The sequence below is a fragment of the Saccoglossus kowalevskii genome, chromosome 4, assembly GCF_978046115.1.
Source record: "Saccoglossus kowalevskii chromosome 4, keSacKowa6.1, whole genome shotgun sequence".
Taxonomy (NCBI): domain Eukaryota; kingdom Metazoa; phylum Hemichordata; class Enteropneusta; family Harrimaniidae; genus Saccoglossus; species Saccoglossus kowalevskii.
This window is the reverse complement of record NC_140644.1, coordinates 19,104,839-19,122,132: the sequence shown is the minus strand read 5'-3', so window position 1 is coordinate 19,122,132 and position 17,294 is coordinate 19,104,839. Positions and strand designations below refer to the sequence as shown.

Here is a 17,294-nt window from a genome sequence, read left to right as displayed (position 1 = left end):
GTTTTACAAGGGTTTGATGAATGCACCGTGGAATCCTACTCAGAAGTCACTGTTGTCACAGCTTTGTACATTGACCTGGATTTGGATAACAATTATGTAAAACAGATGCTGTCTCAATATGGTGAGGTTGTCGGGTCAAGGCTGTGTACTTTTGCAAACTTTCCTGGTATACTGAATGGAAATCGTGCGTACCAAATAAAATTGAAAAAGCACATTCCATCAGTGGTTCGGATTGCCAACAGAAACGTGTGGTTCACGTACTGGGGTCAGCCTAAGACTTGTTCTAAATGTGGCAGCATGGGTCACCTAGGAAAGGAATGCAAAAACATGAGGTGCTATCGTTGCCAGCAGGTGGGTCATGTTGTGGCTGAGTGCTCAAATAAAATCAAATGCACAGTGTGTGGCAATGAGGGCCACGTGTACCGCAACTGCCCTTTGTCTTTTGCAAACCGCGTGGCGAACCCCCCCGTATCAGAAGGTAATACTGCATCCGTCCCCGAGACTGAGCAGATTGTTAAAGACCAAGCTGAGAAAACGTCAGGTGTGCCAACTGAAATGACAACTGAAGTCACGTCCGAAATAGCCACTGATGAGGTCAAGGTGTCAATTTTTGGAGAGTCAACCAGTGAGTGGGACATGGATACTGATGGTACCGAGAGAACAGAGGCGTCAGTTTTACCGGGCGTGAAACGCCCCACACTGACAGACTCCGACAGTGGTGGCGAGGCAGTTAAAAGAAATAAACCTGAAGGAAAAAATGAGAGCACTGATGGCTGTGTGGCAGAGTCGACAAAAGTAGGAAAAGAAGAATCGATGGTACAGCGTGCGAAATCCCATCTCCGTTCTTGCCTGTTGAAAAATCTGAAACTTGTCCCTGTTACCTGTTCCAGAGTGACAGGACTGGCATGCGAAGAAACAAACACAGGTTGGGAAGCAGTAGTAAACCACTGCTCGACAGCGCACAAGCAAGGTAAAATAACCATTCCATGTGACTTCAGCAAATCATGTAAAAAGAAAAATCTAGTGTTTCCAAATCCGTCTGAGTGGCTGTCACACATGCACCAAATCCACCCACGTATCGTTCTATCCAAAGATGTGCAGTTTTTCGACAATTTCCTTATATCATAATGGAGTATATTATATGTATTTTTCTCATGGCGTTAACAATGCTCAACATATGTACAATTAATGTTAATGGTTTACAAGATAGTAATAAACGTAAAGTGTTTTTTCAACATTGCCGTGAGGCAAACTACGACATTGTCTGTGTACAAGAATCACATGTCAGTTCTACCAAGGACATGGACGAGTGGAGTAGAGAGTGGGGAGGCCGTACTCACTGGAGTTTGGGATCTAACTTCAGTTGTGGGACGGGTATTTTAATATCGCCAAGAGCGTCCCTTCAATGCTCGGCTGCTTTAACAGACACTGAGGGTCGAATTGTTGCGTGTAATATCACGGTCGAAAGCGGCCACACTTACCGTCTTTGCGCAGTGTACGCTCCAAACGCTCCGGGACAACGTTTACGTTTCCTTTCTGACTTACACTTATACTTGGGAACTCATAAAAATATTCTACTTTGTGGGGATTTTAATTGTGTTGACGGCAAAAAGGATTGTTTTGGTGGTTCTGAAAACAATACTTCACGTTTTACTGGGACAAATGTACTTCGGGGAATGTGCGCCGATTTTGACTTAGTCGATATCTGGCGGTCACAAAACCCAGACACTCGTAGTTTCACTTGGAGAAATAAAAACAACACTATAGGTAGCCGACTTGATAGGTGGTACATTTCTGCTCAGTTAAAGGCTGACACCAATATTGCGTCATGCTCCTTTTCTGATCACGATTACGTGACTTTAAATATTTCTTTCACTCCGTCTGTATCCTTTGGACCGGGATTTTGGAAGTGTAATACCTCACTGCTTGCAAAATCAGAAGTCATCAACGAAATTAGGGAACGAGTATCAGAGTGGGTCACATTACAAGGAGCCTTTCCCAGTCTCAGTGAATGGTGGGACATGACAAAAACGAGAATTAAGTCGGTAATCCGTAAACACGCCCGTATTCAATCTGCAAAGCGTAAAGCAGAAATGCAAACTTTACAACAACAACTTAATTTGGCAGTGTCTCTTCTCAACCAGGGCGATCAATCTATTGAGGTAATTGCTAATTATAACCGCCTCAAAAGTAAAATGAACGACTTATTGGCAGGTCGCAGTGAAGGGGCCAAGGTGCGATCACGGGCGAAATTACTAGACAACAACGAAAAGCCCACCAAATATTTTTTTGCTCGTGAAAGAAAGCGAGGTAAAAAAAAACGAATCACTAGCGTTATTGATAGCGAAGACAACGTTCATACTGAACCTGAAGCGATCTCGCGTACTTTTACTGATTTTTACTCGTCCCTGTATTCTAACACAGCAAATTTAGATTTTGAAGAACAGAATTCATTTCTTTCAAAATTATCGACTTCTCTTTCTAACGATCAACAATCTGCGCTTGACTCACCGTTGACCTTAGCAGAGCTGACTCGTGCTCTGGCCGATATGCAAAACGACAAGTCACCAGGTTCTGACGGTTTTCCCAAGGAATTCTACATCGCCTGTTGGGATTTCACAGGCCCCATTCTCCTGGACGTATACAATGACTGTTTCCAAAAATCATGTCTCAGCTGTTCTCAACGTTTTGGTCTTATCACCCTCCTTAACAAGTCTGATGACAGCAACGCTAATTCACGACCCGAAAATAAACGCCCCATCTCACTTCTGAACGCAGACTATAAAATCTTGACAAAATCGCTTTGCAATAGATTGCGCCAAGTGCTACCCACCCTAACAAACACATATCAAACATGTGGAGTCAAGGGACGTAGCATTTTTGATAACTTAAGAATAATACGTGATTTTTGTTACTTTTCCAACTCACGCAACTTGCCAGGGGCCATCATATCGCTTGACCAAAAGAAAGCGTTTGACAGAGTAGACTGGGAATTTCTCCAGAGAGTATTGCAGAAAATGAACTTTGGTCCAAATTTGCGCCAGTGGATTAGTATTTTGTATACTGACATTGAAAGTGCCATTCTCATTAATGGAACAATTACTAGCCCTTTTAAATTGAGCAGAGGAGTGCGGCAAGGCTGTCCACTGTCCCCCCTTCTGTACGTGTTATTCTCTGAACCGTTTGCAGCAGCTGTGCGCACTGACGAGGCTATAAAAGGCTTCAGTATTCCAGGTCAGCGCGAAAGTGCAAAACTGCTGCAATACGCGGATGATAATACCGCTCTTGTAACAAATGATATCTCTATCGCGCGTATTTTCACTCATTGCTCTCAATTTTCCCGAGCCACCGGGAGTGAACTCAATTTGAACAAATGTAAAGGCATGTGTGTGGGAGCGTGGCGAACACGTGGTAACTTACCTAACAACATCAGGTGGACACGCAATAGCATCCAAGTCAACGGGATATGGGTTGGGGACGATGCACTGCAAACAAATTGGCGCGACCGTGTCACGCAATTTCGCAAGGTTATTGATTCATGGACCGGTAGAAAGCTTACTCTCCTTGGCAAAACTCTGGTTCTCAATTCAGTGGCGCTACCAATTTTCTGGTACGTCGCTGCGTTGTTTCCAATGCCAGTCGGCTATGCAAATGTCATTAACAAGTGCGTGTTTTCTTTCCTCTGGGGCAAGGGTAAAACAGAGCTTGTGAAAAGAGACGTTCTGTGCCTTCCCTTGGACAGGGGTGGATTGGCTCTAGCCAACGTTGTAATAAAGGCACAGGCCATGCTAGCTAGTCCCTTTTCTCAATTGTTCAATAGTACCAAACCCTGTGTTGATCTCATGAGGAGTTATGTTGTGTCTGACGTTAGATCACATTTCCCGAAACTTTGGTCTAATATGGTTCCCCACTACTCCGATATCCCACCATGGCATTCTGCGTTCATCACTATTATCAAACGTTTAGTCAGCTGTGCTATAGGCAAATCTATTACTTGGAGCTCCCTCACGGCAAAAGAAATATATTTTATTCTTTCCCCCACGACGGTCTGGCCACGAGTGGTGTCTCATAATCCGGGTATTTTATGGACAGAAGTCTGGCGCTCAACGCATGATAACATTCTAGATAATTCTCTGAAGGAAATGGCATGGAAATCGGCACACGGTGTACTGATAACACGTGACCGCCTGGCGCGATGGGGTCATATTCGCGAACCGCCGACTTGTCCACGGGAAGGATGCACATCAAGGGAAACAATTACGCATGCGTTGTATCACTGTAAACACGCTAGCTTTGTGTGGGCTTGGGTCGACGCCATTCTAGCGCGATTGAGCGGTACTCTATTACGTTGTAATGAAAATGACATCATATTTGGACTTACCTCAAACACTATGAATTTGCGTCAAACTTCTCTTCTTAACTTTGTACTTAACTCCGCCAAGCTTGTTTTATGGCGTACCCGCTGTCAAGCCGTGTTCGATCACAATTACCTTTCTTGTGACGAGGTCCTTGAACACGTTAGAAAAGAAATCCGCGCCCGTCTTCATGCCGATATCTACAGACTCTCGATCTCCGAATTTGTCCACCATTGGTGTATAAAAAACGTACTAGCCGTCCGTTCCCATGGCAAAATTAAAATTCTTGTATGATTTATTACAATTTGTTGTAAGTTGTCCAACAGTCTTGTTTAGTTTCACAGAATTCTTCTATTATTCTATAGGGGACATTGATTGGAATTCTCTCTCTTTGATGGATTTGATGCTGGATTTGCATTGCGGTTGTTCTGATATTAAATTGTATCCTTTATCCTTAGTTGCGATGTTGGTGATAGGCAGGGGTGATCGCACCATCTTTAACTTCGAACCGGCGTGGCCGGCCTGCCTTGGGGCGCCTCATTGCCTTTAATATAGATTGAAACATTTTTTGTTTAGTTGATTGATGTTACCCCCAAACCAAAAAGGAGTATCTGTTCTTATCAGCTTAATATCTGATACGTTGCTCATTGAGCAACTCGATATTAAACTGATTTTTGAAAACAGGCCATGGAATAGGGGCTTGCTCCGTCCTGGCCACGGATTGACCCAGTATTGCAGTATTTCTGGGAATGGTCCACCTCATATACAATTTAATATCAGAATAAAACAAATCAACCCTTTGCGTCACCCGTTTTCTCCATTTTAATGCCCGATAGTGGGCGCTAATGGAACTTGTTAAAACCCTTATTCTTCGGCTGGACGGACGGTCCTAATTTGCATAATCGATTACGTCACCTGACGCTACGTATAAATATATATTTTTGGCTTAACTTTAGCTTCGATTGCTACAAAAGTCGCCGAGATAGTATGCAGGCGACTAGTTACTTTGTAACAAATAATAGCAACAAACATGCCATTAGGCATGAAAACAATATACGAAATTTCCGGGTTGTTATTTCAACATTTACCATTTTCGTGTTCGTATATGAGCTGGACCATTTATTTGCATATCTGCATATACCTCTGTGCTATGGCCGTTACTGGTTATCGCTTCTCGGCCTTTTGGCTAAGATCATGTGTAGTATCTGTTCTTATCAGCTTAATATCTGATACGTTGCTCATTGAGCAACTCGATATTAAACTGATTTTTGAAAACAGGCCATGGAATAGGGGCTTGCTCCGTCCTGGCCACGGATTGACCCAGTATTGCAGTATTTCTGGGAATGGTCCACCTCATATACAATTTAATATCAGAATAAAACAAATCAACCCTTTGCGTCACCCGTTTTCTCCATTTTAATGCCCGATAGTGGGCGCTAATGGAACTTGTTAAAAACCTTATTCTTCGGCTGGACGGACGGTCCTAATTTGCATAATCGATTACGTCACCTGACGCTACGTATAAATATATATTTTTGGCTTAACTTTAGCTTCGATTGCCACAAAAGTCGCCGAGATAGTATGCAGGCGACTAGTTACTTTGTAACAAATAATAGCAACAAACATGCCATTAGGCATGAAAACAATATACGAAATTTCCGGGTTGTTATTTCAACATTTACCATTTTCGTGTTCGTATATGAGCTGGACCATTTATTTGCATATCTGCATATACCTCTGTGCTATGGCCGTTACTGGTTATCGCTTCTCGGCCTTTTGGCTAAGATCATGTGTAGTATCTGTTCTTATCAGCTTAATATCTGATACGTTGCTCATTGAGCAACTCGATATTAAACTGATTTTTGAAAACAGGCCATGGAATAGGGGCTTGCTCCGTCCTGGCCACGGATTGACCCAGTATTGCAGTATTTCTGGGAATGGTCCACCTCATATACAATTTAATATCAGAATAAAACAAATCAACCCTTTGCGTCACCCGTTTTCTCCATTTTAATGCCCGATAGTGGGCGCTAATGGAACTTGTTAAAACCCTTATTCTTCGGCTGGACGGACGGTCCTAATTTGCATAATCGATTACGTCACCTGACGCTACGTATAAATATATATTTTTGGCTTAACTTTAGCTTCGATTGCCACAAAAGTCGCCGAGATAGTATGCAGGCGACTAGTTACTTTGTAACAAATAATAGCAACAAACATGCCATTAGGCATGAAAACAATATACGAAATTTCCGGGTTGTTATTTCAACATTTACCATTTTCGTGTTCGTATATGAGCTGGACCATTTATTTGCATATCTGCATATACCTCTGTGCTATGGCCGTTACTGGTTATCGCTTCTCGGCCTTTTGGCTAAGATCATGTGTAGTATCTGTTCTTATCAGCTTAATATCTGATACGTTGCTCATTGAGCAACTCGATATTAAACTGATTTTTGAAAACAGGCCATGGAATAGGGGCTTGCTCCGTCCTGGCCACGGATTGACCCAGTATTGCAGTATTTCTGGGAATGGTCCACCTCATATACAATTTAATATCAGAATAAAACAAATCAACCCTTTGCGTCACCCGTTTTCTCCATTTTAATGCCCGATAGTGGGCGCTAATGGAACTTGTTAAAACCCTTATTCTTCGGCTGGACGGACGGTCCTAATTTGCATAATCGATTACGTCACCTGACGCTACGTATAAATATATATTTTTGGCTTAACTTTAGCTTCGATTGCCACAAAAGTCGCCGAGATAGTATGCAGGCGACTAGTTACTTTGTAACAAATAATAGCAACAAACATGCCATTAGGCATGAAAACAATATACGAAATTTCCGGGTTGTTATTTCAACATTTACCATTTTCGTGTTCGTATATGAGCTGGACCATTTATTTGCATATCTGCATATACCTCTGTGCTATGGCCGTTACTGGTTATCGCTTCTCGGCCTTTTGGCTAAGATCATGTGTAGTATCTGTTCTTATCAGCTTAATATCTGATACGTTGCTCATTGAGCAACTCGATATTAAACTGATTTTTGAAAACAGGCCATGGAATAGGGGCTTGCTCCGTCCTGGCCACGGATTGACCCAGTATTGCAGTATTTCTGGGAATGGTCCACCTCATATACAATTTAATATCAGAATAAAACAAATCAACCCTTTGCGTCACCCGTTTTCTCCATTTTAATGCCCGATAGTGGGCGCTAATGGAACTTGTTAAAACCCTTATTCTTCGGCTGGACGGACGGTCCTAATTTGCATAATCGATTACGTCACCTGACGCTACGTATAAATATATATTTTTGGCTTAACTTTAGCTTCGATTGCCACAAAAGTCGCCGAGATAGTATGCAGGCGACTAGTTACTTTGTAACAAATAATAGCAACAAACATGCCATTAGGCATGAAAACAATATACGAAATTTCCGGGTTGTTATTTCAACATTTACCATTTTCGTGTTCGTATATGAGCTGGACCATTTATTTGCATATCTGCATATACCTCTGTGCTATGGCCGTTACTGGTTATCGCTTCTCGGCCTTTTGGCTAAGATCATGTGTAGTATCTGTTCTTATCAGCTTAATATCTGATACGTTGCTCATTGAGCAACTCGATATTAAACTGATTTTTGAAAACAGGCCATGGAATAGGGGCTTGCTCCGTCCTGGCCACGGATTGACCCAGTATTGCAGTATTTCTGGGAATGGTCCACCTCATATACAATTTAATATCAGAATAAAACAAATCAACCCTTTGCGTCATCCGTTTTCTCCATTTTAATGCCCGATAGTGGGCGCTAATGGAACTTGTTAAAAACCTTATTCTTCGGCTGGACGGACGGTCCTAATTTGCATAATCGATTACGTCACCTGACGCTACGTATAAATATATATTTTTGGCTTAACTTTAGCTTCGATTGCCACAAAAGTCGCCGAGATAGTATGCAGGCGACTAGTTACTTTGTAACAAATAATAGCAACAAACATGCCATTAGGCATGAAAACAATATACGAAATTTCCGGGTTGTTATTTCAACATTTACCATTTTCGTGTTCGTATATGAGCTGGACCATTTATTTGCATATCTGCATATACCTCTGTGCTATGGCCGTTACTGGTTATCGCTTCTCGGCCTTTTGGCTAAGATCTAATTGGTAATTATCGGACTTAATCTGCGCGTATCCTGAAGAGACTCTTCCAGCAGCTGTTCTACAGTTTCGTAAGTTACATTTCTGTTATTTCTCATTTGCTGCATCCAGTGTTTTTGATTCTCCCCTACCCTTAGTCACCAGACTATAGGTTTAGGGAGTTCCTGCTGTGTTCTCTGTTTCCTGGTGTTCTAGTATGCCGCCAGCCATGGCCAATTCCCGGCCACTGGCAAGAAAAGACAGGGTGCTGAACCTAGCATTCTCGGAAAATGTTGCTCCTAAAGAGGTTTTCATATTTCTTGGCCTCGCCGGTGTTGAAGTAGAACCCCACTTAGAAGCAGTTGAAAGAACTGCTCCCGGAAAGTATGATGTTACATTTCGCTCCATAAGTCTCAGACGAGAGTTTATGCCGAAGTTAGAATCTATATCTGAAATGGTTTCTGTAACAAATTATGAGGAAGTCGTCATTGTCACTGCCTCCTTTGTGGGAAACGACATGAACGACTGCTATGTCCAATATGCGTTGGCACCATATGGAGAGATAGTTGCGGCAAGAAAGTGTGTTTATGCAGACTTTCCATCATGTTACAATGGGTTGCGACAATACAAGATCAAGCTTCGCCACAGCATTCCACCAAGGATTCGCGTTTGTAACCGCAACATTTGGCTGTCGTACCCTGGGCAACCAAAGATCTGCGCAAAATGCAACCAGAAGGGACACTTTGCTAAAGATTGTAAAGAGGTAAAATGCTTCAGGTGTCAAGAGCTCGGACACACTGCTGAGGCGTGTAAGAGACAAATTAAGTGCACAATTTGTAACGAAGACGGACACAACTTCCGTCTCTGTCCGATATCCTTCGCCAACAAAACGAATATCGACAAGAAATGGTCCCTTCCCACGCCTGCCAATGATCCTCCCACCAACAACAACGCTGGCCAAGTTTCACCAACCGAGGATCACGAGGACATCTCAGACCTACTGAAGGAGCCCCTGAACACAATTGGCAGTGATGAGGTGATCCACAGAGAAAAACGGCCAGTGTCAGTCGGCGAAGATATCCCAGAGGACGAGCCGAAGAGAAAGAAGCCCCCTGCTGATGAGGATGACTTCTGCACCTCTTCAGACCAGGAGTCAATTTGTAGCCAAGATGGCAAGAAGAGGAAGCCTGAAAAGCAAACCCTGGCAGCCTTCACTGCAACCAAAAACTCCCCTCTACTCAAACTAGGAGAAGTCGACGTCGTCTGTGGTTCCTTGTCAGGCACTGACTGTAGAAAGCGCCTCACTGGATGGGTTGAGGTGCTCAGACATCGTCAAGAGGTTCACAATAATTTTGACCTGGTGGAGATTCTCTGTCCAGTAAAGGAATGTAAAGAGATCTCGGTGAATACTTCGGAATGGTTGACCCACTGCTGCAACAGTCACCCACAATTTGTCCTCGGTAAGAGTTCTTCCTTTTTTGACTATTATTTCATCAATTAACTCTGTATGGTTCTCCACAACCTCACTGTCATTATGCCTCTCCTCACCGTACTCACCTGTAACGTCAATGGCTTGCGAGACCCTTCTAAGAGAGCACAGTTTTTCCAGCAATGCAGGAATAAGTATGACATCATCTTCATTCAGGAGGCTCACATCGGTAATGTGCAAGAAGAAAATCAATGGACCGCTGAGTGGGGAGGGACTGCAATCTGGAGCCTAGGTTCTAATAAGAGCAAGGGAGTGGGAACTCTCTTCTCACCTCATTCTGAGGCTTGTTTGAAGAATACTATGAAAGACACAGAGGGTAGGGTCATTGCCTGTTCAGTCCTAGTAAATGGCTCCCCCCTCACTCTCATCAATATCTACGGTCCCAACTCACCCGGTCAAAGACCCATATTCTTCAACATTTTGCACCAATATTTTGGCGGTGGCTCCCCTATTATTCTAGGGGGTGACTTCAACTGCCTCTTGTCCCCGGCGGACAGATGTGGTGGTTCCCATTCAAGCTCTCATTCCTACACAGGAAGCAGGAATCTGGAATCGCTGGTTGAAGATCTCCAACTTGTTGACTCTTGGCGAAAAGAACACCCCAATGGACAACAGTTCACTTGGAGGGATTCCAACAACTCAGTGGCCTCTCGGCTGGACCGTTTTTACATCTCGGCCCACATGAGCACGCGGACCACTATTAACGCCTGCTCCCTGTCAGATCATGACTCTGTTTCAGTGAACATTACCTTCCCCAATATCCTGCGTCGTGGCCCGGGTGTATGGAAATGTAACACTTCCTTGCTACAGGATCGCTCAGTTTACACAGAAATCGCGGACAAGTATGCCCTTTGGCAATCACTGCAGCCAGGCTTTCAATGCCAGGCCGATTGGTGGGATATGGTGAAGAGTAGGGTTAAATTCATCTTGCAGAAACACGCAAGAATCAGAGCCAGGGCGCAGAAGGCCGAACAGCAGTCTCTCCAGCTTAAACTCGACCAACTCACTACTCAACTAAACCAGGGAGACCGCTCCAAAGAGACTCTCAGTTCCCACATTTCTATTAAAAATAAAATCAACAACATTAATAAGAAACGCCTCGAAGGTGTGAAAATCCGTGCCCGTGTCCGCAAGTTCGACCTAGACGAAAAGTGTACTAGATTTTTTCTCACCCGCGAGCGCAGACAAGGCAAAAAGAAAATCATCTCTGCAATTCAGGATATGGAGGGTAACATCCACCGGTCCCAGGAAAAAATTGAGGCCTCCCTGACCCAATTCTTTGGATCTCTGTACACTGCTTCTCCCAGCCTTGACACGGATGAACAGGATTATTTTCTTTCCCACATCACTTCTCAGCTGTCCAGCAAGGAACAGCTGGTCTTGGAAAAACCCATCACCCTGACAGAGCTCTTTACCTCCCTGAAGAGTATGGAGGACAACAAAACGCCAGGCAGTGACGGCTTACCCAAAGAATTCTACCTCACCTTTTGGCAGATCATTAAAAACGATCTTCTTCAGGTTATAAACCAGGCTCTGGAACAGGGTAAATTATCTGGCTCACAGAGAGTAGGCATAATCACACTGCTCAACAAAAATGTTGACACGTCCATTCCTGGGAAAGAAAACGCTGATCTCTGCCCCAAAAACAAACGTCCCATTTCTCTACTCAACACAGATTACAAATTGATCTCGAAATCGCTGTGCAACAGGCTGAAGACTGTTACTCCCAAGCTCCTCTCACCCTTTCAAACCTGTGGGGTGCCAGGCAGATCAATACTTCAAAACATCCAACTGATTAGAGACATTGTTCATTTTGCCAACCAGCGCAACATTCCCTGTGCCATTGTCTCCCTTGACCAAGAGAAAGCCTTTGACCGTGTGGAGTGGCCTTTTCTCCACAGAATCCTGCACAAGATGAATTTTGGACCACACTTTATCGATGCTATTCAAACCCTCTACAAGGACATCGGAAGCAAATTACTTGTCAATGGCTTTCTTGCGACTCCATTCCCCCTGTCAAGAGGCGTTCGGCAAGGATGCCCACTGTCTCCTCTGCTGTACACTCTGTACATTGAGCCCTTTGCGGCAGCTGTAAGACACTCATCCAGGTTTGGGGGTTTCAGCCTGCCGGGACCATCACCCGCGGCTAAACTACTTCAATATGCCGATGACATCACAGCAGTCATAGTGAACTCCTCTGAAATTAACGTGCTGATGAACATCTGTAGACAATTTGAGCTTGCCTCAGGCTCTTGTCTCAATAAAGACAAGTCTATGGGCTTATGGACGGGTAAATGGAGAGAAAGAGTCGACTGCCCAGCAGGGATTAAATTCACCAACAATAAGATCAAAATTAATGGCATATGGATATCCAATGGAGACATGCCATCCGAGAATTGGACAGACCGGCACAGCAAGCTCACTAAGCTGTTTTCCACCTGGGAGACCAGACATCTTACTCTGGCAGGGAAAACAGTTGTTCTAAACACTATTGCTCTTCCGCTTTTCTACTACATTGCTCCTCTCTTCCCTTGCCCTCCAGTGGTGGAGAAGGCAATCACTACAGATATTTTTGCCTTTTTTTGGAGCAACAGAGGGGACAGAGTGCGTCGTGAGGTTATCTACCTACCTCCCAATGAAGGGGGCTGGGGCCTGACGAACCTGTCACTTAAATCTAAAGTCATGCTACTGAAACCACTTCAAGCGAGCTTCTACAAACATCCTAGCAGTTTCTTCCTCAAGGCATACTGTGCCACTGCTCTTAGGAAGATGATCCCCGGAATCTGGTCCAATTCATCCCCGCACTTCTCGCCCCACCCCCCTTGGTATACCGCACTTATCAATCTTGCGAACACCGTCCACACAATCGACAGCAACACCAATTGGGAATTGACCTCCACCAAGGAACTCTACACCCTTCTGAACAAGCAGACAATCACGTACCCACGTGTGATGGAGCATAATGCAAACCTTGATTGGAAAACCATCTGGACCAGGATACACTCACCACTTCTGGAGAAAAAGATGATTGATTTGGCCTGGCGCACAACACACAGAGTACTCCCAACCACCATTAATATGCACAAGTGGGGGCTCGCCTCCACCCAAATCTGTCCTCGTAGTGCCTGCAACAACCCCGAATCCATTGAACACATCTTCGTGAAGTGTGCTTTCTCAGACTTTCTGTGGTCGTGGGTAGACTCAAGGTTTTTCCGCCTCTACAACATCTTGTCTACCGCCGATTCAAACCTAATCCTGTACAGCTTGCCCAATACACCGCACAACTCATTTCCAAATAGTCCGGCTATCTACCTTATTAATCTTGTCAAGCTTCACATTTGGAGATCAAGATGTAAAGCAGCTTATGATGATATCCATCTACCAGCGGAGACCACACTACAGCACATTAAGGCAGAAATAACACACCGTCTTAAGGCCGAATTTCAACGCCTCTCCAGACCTGACTTTTTCACTACTTGGAAACCCTTTGTTAGAGCCTCACCATCAGGATATCAAATAACGCTTCTTTAATGCTCACGCATTGTATACCCTCGTGGCTCATTATCTTCACCTCCCTGAGACTCACAGTTCCGTCAGCGACTCCAGCCGCGGCCGTTTTCACGGCCATGGCCCAGCACGTTATACCTAAACCTTTAATGCATGGTACAAGAAAGGTGTTGGCAGGGGTGATCGCACCACCTTGAGCTCCGAACCGGCGTGGCCGGCCTGCCTTGGGGCACCTAACTAACATAGATCTAAATAGTTCCATTTAGTTGAATTTCGCTACCCCTAAACCAAAAAGGAGTATCTGTTCTTATCAGCTTAATATCTGATACGTTGCTCATTGAGCAACTCGATATTAAACTGATTTTTGAAAACAGGCCATGGAATAGGGGCTTGCTCCGTCCTGGCCACGGATTGACCCAGTATTGCAGTATTTCTGGGAATGGTCCACCTCATATACAATTTAATATCAGAATAAAACAAATCAACCCTTTGCGTCACCCGTTTTCTCCATTTTAATGCCCGATAGTGGGCGCTAATGGAACTTGTTAAAACCCTTATTCTTCGGCTGGACGGACGGTCCTAATTTGCATAATCGATTACGTCACCTGACGCTACGTATAAATATATATTTTTGGCTTAACTTTAGCTTCGATTGCCACAAAAGTCGCCGAGATAGTATGCAGGCGACTAGTTACTTTGTAACAAATAATAGCAACAAACATGCCATTAGGCATGAAAACAATATACGAAATTTCCGGGTTGTTATTTCAACATTTACCATTTTCGTGTTCGTATATGAGCTGGACCATTTATTTGCATATCTGCATATACCTCTGTGCTATGGCCGTTACTGGTTATCGCTTCTCGGCCTTTTGGCTAAGATCTCTGCGCCCGTTCGCCAGACTTCGCTGCTTTAAAAGAGAACTTCCTGTTTTTTGCTGACTCATCAAGTCTCGGTCTGTTGTGTATTTGCTTTACTGTGAGTATTTATTTTATTATCCGTTTTATTAGTGGTTGGCCTTTATAGCCATGGCCGGTATTCGGCCAGGCGGTCGAAAGGACCGCACCCTATTGTTGAAGTTTTCAGAATATACTTCAACGAAAGACGTCTTCGAATTATTGAGTAAGGCTGGCGTTGACCCCAAAATCCACCTGGATGCAGTACAGCAGTTGCCGCGTTTTTCCTTTGACGTAAAATTCAGGCAGGTGGTTTTTCGAAACCAGTTCGAACAGGTTTTACAAGGGTTTGATGAATGCACCGTGGAATCCTACTCAGAAGTCACTGTTGTCACAGCTTTGTACATTGACCTGGATTTGGATAACAATTATGTAAAACAGATGCTGTCTCAATATGGTGAGGTTGTCGGGTCAAGGCTGTGTACTTTTGCAAACTTTCCTGGTATACTGAATGGAAATCGTGCGTACCAAATAAAATTGAAAAAGCACATTCCATCAGTGGTTCGGATTGCCAACAGAAACGTGTGGTTCACGTACTGGGGTCAGCCTAAGACTTGTTCTAAATGTGGCAGCATGGGTCACCTAGGAAAGGAATGCAAAAACATGAGGTGCTATCGTTGCCAGCAGGTGGGTCATGTTGTGGCTGAGTGCTCAAATAAAATCAAATGCACAGTGTGTGGCAATGAGGGCCACGTGTACCGCAACTGCCCTTTGTCTTTTGCAAACCGCGTGGCGAACCCCCCCGTATCAGAAGGTAATACTGCATCCGTCCCCGAGACTGAGCAGATTGTTAAAGACCAAGCTGAGAAAACGTCAGGTGTGCCAACTGAAATGACAACTGAAGTCACGTCCGAAATAGCCACTGATGAGGTCAAGGTGTCAATTTTTGGAGAGTCAACCAGTGAGTGGGACATGGATACTGATGGTACCGAGAGAACAGAGGCGTCAGTTTTACCGGGCGTGAAACGCCCCACACTGACAGACTCCGACAGTGGTGGCGAGGCAGTTAAAAGAAATAAACCTGAAGGAAAAAATGAGAGCACTGATGGCTGTGTGGCAGAGTCGACAAAAGTAGGAAAAGAAGAATCGATGGTACAGCGTGCGAAATCCCATCTCCGTTCTTGCCTGTTGAAAAATCTGAAACTTGTCCCTGTTACCTGTTCCAGAGTGACAGGACTGGCATGCGAAGAAACAAACACAGGTTGGGAAGCAGTAGTAAACCACTGCTCGACAGCGCACAAGCAAGGTAAAATAACCATTCCATGTGACTTCAGCAAATCATGTAAAAAGAAAAATCTAGTGTTTCCAAATCCGTCTGAGTGGCTGTCACACATGCACCAAATCCACCCACGTATCGTTCTATCCAAAGATGTGCAGTTTTTCGACAATTTCCTTATATCATAATGGAGTATATTATATGTATTTTTCTCATGGCGTTAACAATGCTCAACATATGTACAATTAATGTTAATGGTTTACAAGATAGTAATAAACGTAAAGTGTTTTTTCAACATTGCCGTGAGGCAAACTACGACATTGTCTGTGTACAAGAATCACATGTCAGTTCTACCAAGGACATGGACGAGTGGAGTAGAGAGTGGGGAGGCCGTACTCACTGGAGTTTGGGATCTAACTTCAGTTGTGGGACGGGTATTTTAATATCGCCAAGAGCGTCCCTTCAATGCTCGGCTGCTTTAACAGACACTGAGGGTCGAATTGTTGCGTGTAATATCACGGTCGAAAGCGGCCACACTTACCGTCTTTGCGCAGTGTACGCTCCAAACGCTCCGGGACAACGTTTACGTTTCCTTTCTGACTTACACTTATACTTGGGAACTCATAAAAATATTCTACTTTGTGGGGATTTTAATTGTGTTGACGGCAAAAAGGATTGTTTTGGTGGTTCTGAAAACAATACTTCACGTTTTACTGGGACAAATGTACTTCGGGGAATGTGCGCCGATTTTGACTTAGTCGATATCTGGCGGTCACAAAACCCAGACACTCGTAGTTTCACTTGGAGAAATAAAAACAACACTATAGGTAGCCGACTTGATAGGTGGTACATTTCTGCTCAGTTAAAGGCTGACACCAATATTGCGTCATGCTCCTTTTCTGATCACGATTACGTGACTTTAAATATTTCTTTCACTCCGTCTGTATCCTTTGGACCGGGATTTTGGAAGTGTAATACCTCACTGCTTGCAAAATCAGAAGTCATCAACGAAATTAGGGAACGAGTATCAGAGTGGGTCACATTACAAGGAGCCTTTCCCAGTCTCAGTGAATGGTGGGACATGACAAAAACGAGAATTAAGTCGGTAATCCGTAAACACGCCCGTATTCAATCTGCAAAGCGTAAAGCAGAAATGCAAACTTTACAACAACAACTTAATTTGGCAGTGTCTCTTCTCAACCAGGGCGATCAATCTATTGAGGTAATTGCTAATTATAACCGCCTCAAAAGTAAAATGAACGACTTATTGGCAGGTCGCAGTGAAGGGGCCAAGGTGCGATCACGGGCGAAATTACTAGACAACAACGAAAAGCCCACCAAATATTTTTTTGCTCGTGAAAGAAAGCGAGGTAAAAAAAAACGAATCACTAGCGTTATTGATAGCGAAGACAACGTTCATACTGAACCTGAAGCGATCTCGCGTACTTTTACTGATTTTTACTCGTCCCTGTATTCTAACACAGCAAATTTAGATTTTGAAGAACAGAATTCATTTCTTTCAAAATTATCGACTTCTCTTTCTAACGATCAACAATCTGCGCTTGACTCACCGTTGACCTTAGCAGAGCTGACTCGTGCTCTGGCCGATATGCAAAACGACAAGTCA

The 17,294-nt window shown here is 44.0% G+C and overlaps 6 non-coding genes and 1 pseudogene across 6 annotated transcripts; all 7 read left to right on the top strand.

The window, feature by feature from the left end:
* Positions 1-4,916: 4,916 nt before the first annotated feature.
* On the top strand, positions 4,917-5,118 carry LOC146746801 (U2 spliceosomal RNA; annotated as a pseudogene).
* A 403-nt stretch (positions 5,119-5,521) lies between these two features.
* LOC146746800 (U2 spliceosomal RNA) lies at positions 5,522-5,712 on the top strand. The gene has a single exon (XR_014929314.1). It is a non-coding gene; the product is annotated as a U2 spliceosomal RNA (small nuclear RNA).
* Positions 5,713-6,115: 403 nt separating this feature from the next.
* Positions 6,116-6,306, top strand: LOC146746799 (U2 spliceosomal RNA). Its single transcript, XR_014929313.1, has one exon. It is a non-coding gene; the product is annotated as a U2 spliceosomal RNA (small nuclear RNA).
* Positions 6,307-6,709: 403 nt separating this feature from the next.
* Positions 6,710-6,900, top strand: LOC146746798 (U2 spliceosomal RNA). The gene has a single exon (XR_014929312.1). It is a non-coding gene; the product is annotated as a U2 spliceosomal RNA (small nuclear RNA).
* A 403-nt stretch (positions 6,901-7,303) lies between these two features.
* On the top strand, positions 7,304-7,494 carry LOC146746797 (U2 spliceosomal RNA). The gene has a single exon (XR_014929311.1). It is a non-coding gene; the product is annotated as a U2 spliceosomal RNA (small nuclear RNA).
* Positions 7,495-7,897: 403 nt separating this feature from the next.
* Positions 7,898-8,088, top strand: LOC146746796 (U2 spliceosomal RNA). Its single transcript, XR_014929310.1, has one exon. It is a non-coding gene; the product is annotated as a U2 spliceosomal RNA (small nuclear RNA).
* A 5,661-nt stretch (positions 8,089-13,749) lies between these two features.
* On the top strand, positions 13,750-13,947 carry LOC146746795 (U2 spliceosomal RNA). The gene has a single exon (XR_014929355.1). It is a non-coding gene; the product is annotated as a U2 spliceosomal RNA (small nuclear RNA).
* Positions 13,948-17,294: the final 3,347 nt, after the last annotated feature.